Here is a 10,218-nt window from a genome sequence, read left to right as displayed (position 1 = left end):
GGGCACTTATGAGAGATTTTCTAGCACAATAGATTAGCTGAAAATTTTTATCCTTTCTTTGTCCCAACACTGCCCCAACTACATGGTCACTAACATCACACATAAGCTCAAATGGTAGGTTCCAATCCAATGCGATCAAAATGAGTGCTTGTGTGAACTTTTTCTTCAAGAAATTAAATGCAGCCAAGTAATTCTCACTAAATTCTAAGGGAGCATCCTTTTCAAGTAACTTCATCAAAATTTGAGTGATCTTTAAAAAATCTTTGATGAAGCACTAGTAAAACCCTACATGGCCCAAGAAGTTGGGCATCACTTTAACATTGGTGGGTGGTGGTAGCTTGCGATGGTATCAATTTTTACTCTATCCACCTCAATGCCTTGTTGTGAAAGTTTTATGCCCTAAAATGATGCCTTCTTGTATTATAAAGTGACATTTTCCCCAGTTTAGAGCAAGGTTCATTTCTTCACATTGGTTCAACACTTTCTCCAATTTTTTCAAACACAAGTCAAAAGAGTCCCTGAAAACTAAGAAATCATCCATGAACACCTCCATGATGTCTTCCACTAGATCAACAAAGATAGCAGTCATGCACCGCAAAAATGTTGTCGGTGCATTACATAAACCAAAAGGCATCCTCTGATATGCAAAAGTACTATAAAGGGCAAGTGAACATAGTCTTCTCTTGATCTTCAAGAGTGATGGGGATTTAAAAATACCTAGACATGCCATCAAGAAAATAATAAAACATATGTCCAGTGAGATACTCCAACATCTGATCAATGAAAGGGAGAGAAAAATGATCCTTTCTGGATGCGTCATTGAGTCTCCTGTAGTCAATACATACTTGTCATCATATAACTGTTCTTGTTGGGATTAATTCATTTTGCTTATTCTTCACAATAGTCATGCCTTCTTTCTTGGACACCACTTGAGTAGGACTCACCCAAGCGCTATTTGATATCAAGTAAATAATTCCTACATCGAGAAGCTTGACTACCTCTGTCTTCACCACTTATTTCATGTTTGGGTTGAGCCATCTTTGGGGTTGAATGACAAAATTTATAGTCATCCTCCATCAAGATTTTATGAGTGCAAAATGAAGGATTGATCCCCTTGATATTTGAAATTTTTCATGCAATAGCAGCTTTTGTGTCTCTTCAACATAGCTACCAATTGCTCTTTCTGAATTGTGGAAAGGTTAGAAGCTATGATTACATGCAACTTTGATCCCTCAGCTAAGAAAGCATATTCCATATGCTCAGGTAAAGTTTTTCAACTCTAAATTAGGAGGTTCTTTTGTCGAAGATCGGAGCCATTTTCCCTTAAGGGATCAATCTCCTCAAAATCTCCGGACTCTATTTGCTTTTCATTCTCTGAAACCTTGCCCTTTGACTAAATTGTTCCCTTTTCACTAGGTTTGTCACGCCCCGAACCTGGCTCCCCAGGCCCAGTGCACTGACAAACGGCCACACACCCACCAAGCTGAGGCCCAGTAGGCATGTAAGGCCTCAAAACCTGTTCTCAACAAATCACAAAAAAAGTCTAACAGAGAGCAAAGGCTAGAAACAAGAATGGAGTTCAGCACTAAAAGAAATAACTAAGTGTCTTGCACAGTTGCTACAAATTTAATCAAATAAAAACTATGCCCACAACAAACGGGACTTATTACATGCTAAGAAGATTGACGGTGGCCCAACGATCCTGCTAAGCTATCCGTCACTGACCTCTACTCCTGATCTGAAAGAAAAATAACAACAAAATTTATGAGCTTGACAGCCCAGTAAGCACCCACTAAAAATATAGGGATCACTTATCAAAAATCATAATTTAATAATTTGCAAAAACCAACCATAAGTTTAATTCACTTAACATAGATGTCAAAAATTAAGCATATAGGTCCCCCAAACAACTATTGCCCAAAACAAATCACAAAATTCATATATTTACCCTCGGTGACCCGAGACAAAACAAAAGTCATATTTTTACCCTCGGTGACCCGAGCCAAAATAAACAAAGGCCGATATTCTGCACCGACGGCAAGCAGTGGGAAACTATAGTTTCTAGAACAAAATACGTGTCGACACGGTCAGTGTTTAACCCCCAGTGACAGGGTTGTTGCAAAGTTAGTTGGGGACTAATTTCTATATCAAAGTACCTTGTTCACAAAACGATGAACTAACAAAATTCAAGACAAGCAAAGTACAAGAATACAGTAACATGATCCCATTTTTGTCATATCAAAATACACCAGTTAATGGAATACAAATATGAACAAATAATAAAAATAATAATATTCTTTAATAAAAATTTAAATAATACCCTAAATTCAAAATAAATAAATAAATACATAATATGAACTTTAAACACATGAATTCAAAAATTTAAATAATTATCCGAAATTCAGAAATTTTGAACAGTCATAAATCATATGAAATTTCAAAAGTAAAAAGAATCAGGATTTAAAAGAATTATTTGAATATTCGAAATTTAACTAAATTAACACGTGGAATTCTAAAGAATCTCATTAATTTGAATATTAAATAATTTAAAATAATTCCGAAATTAGTATTAATTATATAAATATAATTTGAATAATATACAGAAATCTAATTATCCAAAATAAATAAATAAAAATACATATTTTCACAAATTTAACAAGTTTCAAAAAGTCTATATACATAGTATAATTTATATGTGGGATACTTACCTAAATGTCTCACAACTCCAAGACTCCAAATCAGATTATCCAAAATCAAGCACTCGAAGGATGCCCTAACAAACATAAATCATGTGCATAAATGAACGAATAAACACAAAGGTTGGTGAACACATATCAAATTCCTTAAGGTAGTCTATAGGGTGGAAACTAAGGATGAAAATAAGTAAGATCTCACAACCACAATAAAATTCAAGCACCTACCTTGGATCTTTCGTCACAAAATTCAACGAGGAACAAAATATCAAAAGCCTGCCGCCAAGGTCACCACATGATACAAGAAGAGATAGGGTTTCCTCCGATTTTCTACTCTCCTTTTAATTTTTAAACCAAAACAAATATCGCGTGAGGATCCTCGCTCGGGTGTTACGGAACGATAAATCAGATCCGGGAGGCTGGGATAAGATAAGGGTCTCCCTTTTAAAAAAATATAAATAAGTAGATAAACTTATCTAAAAGTAATTTCAAATTAATTAAGAGGATGGGGTCCACAAACTCCTCCCTCCTTTAAAGGAGTTTAGTCCTCTAAACTCTTACCTGAAGTATCATAAAGATACGGATATCTCTCTTTTATCTCAGACTCTAACTCCCAAGTTGCTTCACGCTCTGAATGATTGCTCCATTGAACCTTGACATAAGAAATGACCCGCCTTCTCAATGTTTGCTCTTTAAAATCCACAATCTTTATAGGTCGCTCCTCATACGTCAAATCATTGCTAAGCTCAAAGTCAGAAAACTGTATCACATGGTCAGGATTCGGAATGAACTTCTTCAGCATAGAAACATGGAACACATCATGTACCCGAGACAGTGAAGGTGGTAATGCAAGTCGATATGCCACCTCACCAATGCGTTCCAAGACTTCAAATGGACCAATAAACCGAGGGCTGAGCTTCCCTCTCACACCAAAACGAATAACTCCTTTGGTGGGAGCTACTCTTAAGAACACATGATCACCCACCTGGAACTCCAAGCTTCTTCTCCTATTATCTGCATAACTTTTCTGCCTGCTCTGAGCTGCTCGCAGACGATCTCTGATAAGACGAACTTTCTCCACTGTCAACTGCACAATCTCTGGCCCTAACAATTTACGTTCTCCCACATCATCCCAACAAATAGGTGACCTACATCTCCTGCCATACAGTGCCTCATAAGGAGCCATTTGAATGCTTGACTGATAACTGTTATTATAAGAAAACTCTATCAATGGCAAATGTCGATCCCAAGAAGGCCCAAAATCAAGCATACAAGCCCGAAGCATATCCTCCAGAATCTGAATTGTTCTCTCAGACTGCCCATCAGTTTGCGGATGAAAAGCTGTGCTGAACGTCAATTTGGTTCCTAAGGCCTTATGTAGACTCCTCCAGAAGTGTGCCACGAACCGCGTATCCCGATCAGACACAATAGTAACAGGAACACCATGAAGTCTCACCACCTGATCAATGTACAACTCAGCTAACTTCTCTAAAGTCATGCCCGATCCCGACGACCCAAGAAGTGAGCGGGACTTGGTCGACTGTCCACCACCACCCACACATCTGTCGAAGCCTTTACTGGTTCGAGGAAACCCAGACACAAAATCCATAGCAATGTTCTCCCATTTCCACTCAGGAATGGGAAGAGGGTCTGAAGTCCCACGGCCTCGATGCTCCACCTTGACCTGCGGCGATGGGTCAAGCAACGTGCCACCTGACGCATGCGACATCTCTCTTCATGTTGTTCCACCAAAAGATATCCTTCAAATCCTTGTACATTTTGGTGCTTCGAGGGATGCACTTGAGTAGTCGGTATAATGAGCTTCCTCCATGATTTCCTTTTTCAATTCGAATTATTTGGAACACAAATCCCGATCACCGAATCTTCTCGAGCCATCTTCATGAATTCTAAAACTGAACTTGGGTGCCCCTTTTCCACTTCTTGCCGAATCTTACTGCAGATAACCATCCACTTCTTGTCTTTGCTTTAATCCTCTCGGATAGAGTAGGTCTCACCACTAAACACCGCCAAAAACACGCGGTGTCCTTTAACACTACTTGTAGGTCCATTCGTCTCAAATCCTCCAAGATAGGCTACGGGGAGGTGATTAATGTAACAACGCTCTTGAAAGATTTCCTACTAAGGGCATCGGCTACCACATTTGCCTTTACCGGGATGATAGGCGATGGTCGAAATCATAGTCTTTCAATAACTCCAACCATCTCCTCATCTCATATTCAGCTCCTACGTGTGAAAATGTATTTAAGGCTCTTGTGATCTGTAAACACCTCACAAGTCTCCCCATACAAGTAATGCCTCCATATCTTCAGGGCAAAAAAATCACATGACTAACTCCGGATCATGAGTGGGATAGTTCACCTCAAATGGTTTCAAGCTGTCTAGAAGCATAAGCCACCACATGACCATTACGCATCAATACACACCCAAGACCCGGTTTACAAGCATCACTATAAATGGTAAACCCTTCACCGGGGAGATGGAAGTGTGAGAATAGGTGCGAGACACCAACCGGTGTTTCAACTCTTGGAAACTTTGTTCCAGTGATCGACCACTGAAAAACTTGCTCCTTTCCTGGTGAGTTTGGTCGATGGTGCCGCCAACACGAAAACCCTTCCACAAACCGTCTATAATAACCGGCTAGCCCGAAGCTGCGAATCTACGCCACATTCGTAGGTCTCTTCCACTCAACAACGACTTCTATCTTCTTGGGATCAGCGAAATCCCATCCTTAGTTATCACATGACCAAGGAAAGCTACCATGTCCAACCGGAACTCACACTTAGAAATTTCATAAGCAGGTTTCTTCTCTCTCAAGATGCCTAGCACAATCCTCAAGTGCTCTTCATGCTCTTCCCGACTCTTGAATATACAGAATATCATCAATAAAAAAACCACTACGAACCTATCCAAGAAAGGTTTAAATGTTCTATTCATCAAATCCATAAAAAGCAGTAGGGGCATTCGTCGACCCGAAAGGCATTACAAGAAACTCATAATGCCCATAACGAGTCCGAAATCGCGAGACTTGACACATCCCCGCCTTGATCTTGATTTGGTGATATCGACACGAGATCAATTTTTTTGAAAAGCTACACGAGAACCACGCAATTGATCAAAAAGGTCATCGATCCGAGGCAATGGATATCGATTCTTTCTTGTCACCTTGTTCGACTCTCGGTGAGTCGATGCATAATCGCATCTGCCATCCTTCTTCTTCACGAACAAAAGCTGGAGCACCCCACGGAGAAATCATGGGGGCGAATAAAATCCCCTTCTCAAGTAGTTCCTCAAGTTGCTTCTTTAACTCCTTAAGTTCTGCGGGTGCCATCACTGTAAGGAGCCTTAGATATGTGGCTCGCTCCGGAATCAAATCAATACCAAAATCCACTTCTACATGCGGTGGCAAGCCGGGGAAGATCCTCGGGGAAAAACATCGGAAAACTCTCGACCACACGAATATCCTCTAACACCTGGCCCTTCGATTCAACTTCCACCAATGTTGCAAGAAAACCTGAGCACCCACCCAAGAGTAATTTCCGAGCTTGTAAAGCGGAAATCACACGAGGCGGTGACACAGACTCATTTCCCTGAAAGGTGAACTCAGCTTCACCGAGGGATTTTTAAACACTACCCTTTTTGCATAACAATCAACTGCGGACATGAAATCTAGAGCGAAAATCCATTCCCAAAATGATATCATAGTCGGTCGTACCCATAACATGAAGGCGAGCTAGCAACTCATGACCGGCAACAATAATGGGGACGGTTCTCACATGCTCTACTAAGAACAATATCAACTCCCATTTGGGGTAGCAACACACAAATCATACTCAAAAAGTAGTAGCAGGCAAAAACATGCTTCCGAATAAAAGCGAGGGCGAGATAAGCGAATGTGTAGCTCGAGAATCAAATAAGACACGGGCATATGTGGAATAAACTGATAATATACCTGACACCACTGCATTTGAGGCATGAGCATCCTCCTGAGTCAATGCATAAACTCGTCCTTGTGTCTTGACCTTCCAACTTTATCTTTGAGTTGAGGATGAGGGTTGCTCATGACCATCTCCTTTCCTGCACGCTGACCCACAGAACCCTGAGGTTTAGGTGTTGGTTCATGCCTAGAATTTTTGAGCCCGTAGAGGATCTTTGTGCTCCAGAAGACTGCATCTGTGGACACTCAGCAATATGGTGCTCCAGACTGCCACACCTGTAACATGCCCCTGTAACCCGCCTGCAATCCTTAGAGTCATGCGCACCACCACAAGTAGAGCATTTCTTCTGGCCAGAACGAGAAGAAGCAGGTGGCAATCCTCGGGATCTCTGAGCTGGCGGCTCACCCACTGTTTGAGACTTATTCTGACCCACATCAGACTTGGATCTTCCTCCATTCCCAGTATCACGATCTCCCTTGTTGTCAAAACTTCTATCTCTCTTCTTCTGAAATCTTCTGCTTTGATCCCTGGTGTCACCCCAAAGCGAGTGTCCAATGACTTAGCGCCCTACCACCTCTGCATAGGCGGGTCGGGTGTAAGCGGCTAAACCCCTCCGAATATGTGCTGCAAGCCTCCCTCAAAGCGTCGGGGCCTCGCTTTGATCATCATCAACCAACCCGGAGCATACCTAGAAAGCACTGTCGAATTCCATCTCATACTCATCAACAGACATACTCCCACTGCGTCAAGTTAATGAATTTTTCTCTCAAAGCGCACCATCTTGTCTACGGTGAAGTATTTACGAGAAAAGGGCTTTCCTCAGTTTGCTCCCCAAGATTCAAACTCCTTTCCACGGCGAATCACGAAGTTCTCCTCTCATGCAGGTGGTTTTTGCGGTCCCTTGAGCATGTACACTCCGAACCTAAGCTTTTTCTTCTTCATTACACTTCATCACTTTGCAAAAGCTTTCTCCATTTCTTCTACCCAAACCTCCACATCATCGGGATTGGTAGTGCCCTCAAAGCGAGTAACGGACCCGATCTTTTTGAATTCCATAATAGTCTTCTCCTTAAGCTCACAGGGAAGTAGGCGGAGGCGGGAGGAGGCGGCGGTGGTGGGGGTGGTGCTTTCGCTTGTTCTCTGTCTCGAGTCACGCACCATGCCCTACCACCTCTCGAACCAACTCCATCATAGCTTCATCTCTATCCACCCTTCCGGCCCCTACTTCAGTGGGGGCATCCGCAGAAGTCGATGCCCGCCCAAATAACTCTCCAACACTCCTACTGGCAGCTCTACGGGGTGCCATTCTGCGAGGCAAACCCAATCAAAATTAGACAAAACTCTAAAAGTTTAACTAGCTCTTGAGAATGTAAAGCTAACACATAAGTCATCCTAGCAGTCTAAATCAGAAGGTCTATCAGAAATACTAGGATCAAGATTAACTGAGAACTCTCTGATACCACTAAATTTGTCACGCCCCGAACCTGGCTCCCCAGGCCCAGTGCACTGACAAACGGCCACACACCCACCAAGCTGAGGCCCAGTAGGCATGTAAGGCCTCAAAACCTGTTCTCAACAAATCACAAAAAAAGTCTAACAGAGAGCAAAGGCTAGAAACAAGAATGGAGTTCAGCACTAAAAGAAATAACTAAGTGTCTTGCGCAGTTGCTACAAATTTAATCAAATAAAAACTATGCCCACAACAAACGGGACTTATTACATGCTAAGAAGATTGACGGTGGCCCAACGATCCTGCTAAGCTATCCGTCACTGACCTCTACTCCTGATCTGAAAGAAAAATAACAACAAAATTTATGAGCTTGACGACCCGATGAAGCACCCACTAAAAAAATATAGGGATCACTTATCAAAAAAATCATAATTTAATAATTTGCAAAAAAACCAACCATAAGTTTAATTCACTTAACATAGATGTCAAAAATTTAAGCATATAGGTCCCCCAAACAACTATTGCCCAAAAACAAATCACAAAATTCATATATTTACCCTCGGTGACCCGAGACAAAAACAAAAAGTCATATTTTTTTACCCTCGGTGACCCGAGCCAAAAATAAACAAAGGCCGATATTCGCACGCGGCAAGCGGTGGGAAACTATAGTTTCTAGAACAAAATACGTGTCGACACGGTCGGTGTTTAACCCCTGATGTGAGGGTTGTTGCAAAGTTAGTTGGGGACTAATTTCTATATCAAAAGTACCTTGTTCACAAAAGCGATGAACTAACAAAAATTCAAAGACAAGCAAAAGTACAAGAATGCAGTAACATGATCCCATTTTTTTGTCATATCAAAAATACACCGATTAATGGAATACAAATATGAACAAATAATAAAAAAATAATAATATTCTTTAATAAAAATTTAAATAATACCCTAAATTCAAAATAAATAAATAAATACATAATATGAACTTTAAACACATGAATTCAAAAATTTAAATAATTATCCGAAATTCAGAAATTTTTGAACAGTCATAAATCATATGAAATTTCAAAAAGTAAAAAGAATCGAGGATTTAAAATGAATTATTTGAATATTCGAAAATTTAACTAAAATCTAACACATGTGGAATTCTAAAAGAATCTCATTAATTTGAATATTAAATAATTTAAAATAATTCCGAAATTAGTATTAATTATATAAATATAATTTGAATAATATACAGAAATCTAATTATCCAAAATAAATAAATAAAAATACATATTTTCACAAATTTAACAAGTTTCAAAAAGTCTATATACATAGTATAATTTATATGTGGGATACTTACCTAAATGTCTCACAACTCCAAGACTCCAAATCAGATTATCCAAAATCAAGCACTCGAAGGATGCCCTAACAAACATAAATCATGTGCATAAATGAACGAATAAACACAAAGGTTGGTGAACACATATCAAATTCCTTAAGGTAGTCTATAGGGTGGAAACTAAGGATGAAAATAAGTAAGATCTCACAACCACAATAAAATTCAAGCACCTACCTTGGATCTTTCGTCACAAAATTCAACGAGGAACAAAATATCAAAAGCCTGCCGCCAAGGTCACCACACGATACAAGAAGAGATAGGGTTTCCTCCGATTTTCTACTCTCCTTTTAATTTTTAAACCAAAACAAATATCGCGTGAGGATCCTCGCTCGGGTGTTACGGAACGATAAATCAGATCCGGGAGGCTGGGATAAGATAAGGGTCTCCTTTTAAAAAAAATATAAATAAGTAGATAAACTTATCTAAAAGTAATTTCAAATTAATTAAGAGGATGGGGTCCACAAGGTTCTTTCCTGCCAAAATTTTCATGATGCACAACATGAATCTCCACTGACTTGGCCATTTCGATCTGTTCCCCAAAATAAAGTTTTGCATGGTGACATGTAATCCATGCATTTCTATTAAAATGTTCAAATATGCTTTCAAAGTCCAAACATACACTTGGATCTGGAAACCATTCATATACTTCAATAGGATCTATTAATGCACAACAAAAAGCTTCTTGTTTATAGTATGGGGGTGGTTGATTAACAAAATGATTTATCTTTTCTTCCACTTCAA

The 10,218-nt window shown here is 39.9% G+C and overlaps 2 long non-coding RNA genes across 2 annotated transcripts; both read right to left on the bottom strand.

Moving 5' to 3' along the window:
- Positions 1 to 1,701: 1,701 nt before the first annotated feature.
- On the bottom strand, positions 1,702 to 2,965 carry LOC120268282. The gene is made up of 3 exons (XR_005538896.1): positions 2,922 to 2,965; positions 2,709 to 2,773; positions 1,702 to 1,738 (listed from the first exon to the last, which is right to left on the bottom strand). It is a non-coding gene; the product is annotated as an uncharacterized LOC120268282 (long non-coding RNA).
- A 5,435-nt stretch (positions 2,966 to 8,400) lies between these two features.
- Positions 8,401 to 9,695, bottom strand: LOC120268368. The gene is made up of 3 exons (XR_005538921.1): positions 9,652 to 9,695; positions 9,439 to 9,503; positions 8,401 to 8,437 (listed from the first exon to the last, which is right to left on the bottom strand). It is a non-coding gene; the product is annotated as an uncharacterized LOC120268368 (long non-coding RNA).
- Between the last annotated feature and the right edge of the window lie 523 nt (positions 9,696 to 10,218).

Source organism: Dioscorea cayenensis, chromosome 9 (genome assembly GCF_009730915.1).
Source record: "Dioscorea cayenensis subsp. rotundata cultivar TDr96_F1 chromosome 9, TDr96_F1_v2_PseudoChromosome.rev07_lg8_w22 25.fasta, whole genome shotgun sequence".
In the NCBI taxonomy this organism is placed as follows: domain Eukaryota; kingdom Viridiplantae; phylum Streptophyta; class Magnoliopsida; order Dioscoreales; family Dioscoreaceae; genus Dioscorea; species Dioscorea cayenensis.
This window is presented reverse-complemented; position numbering and strand designations above follow the sequence as displayed.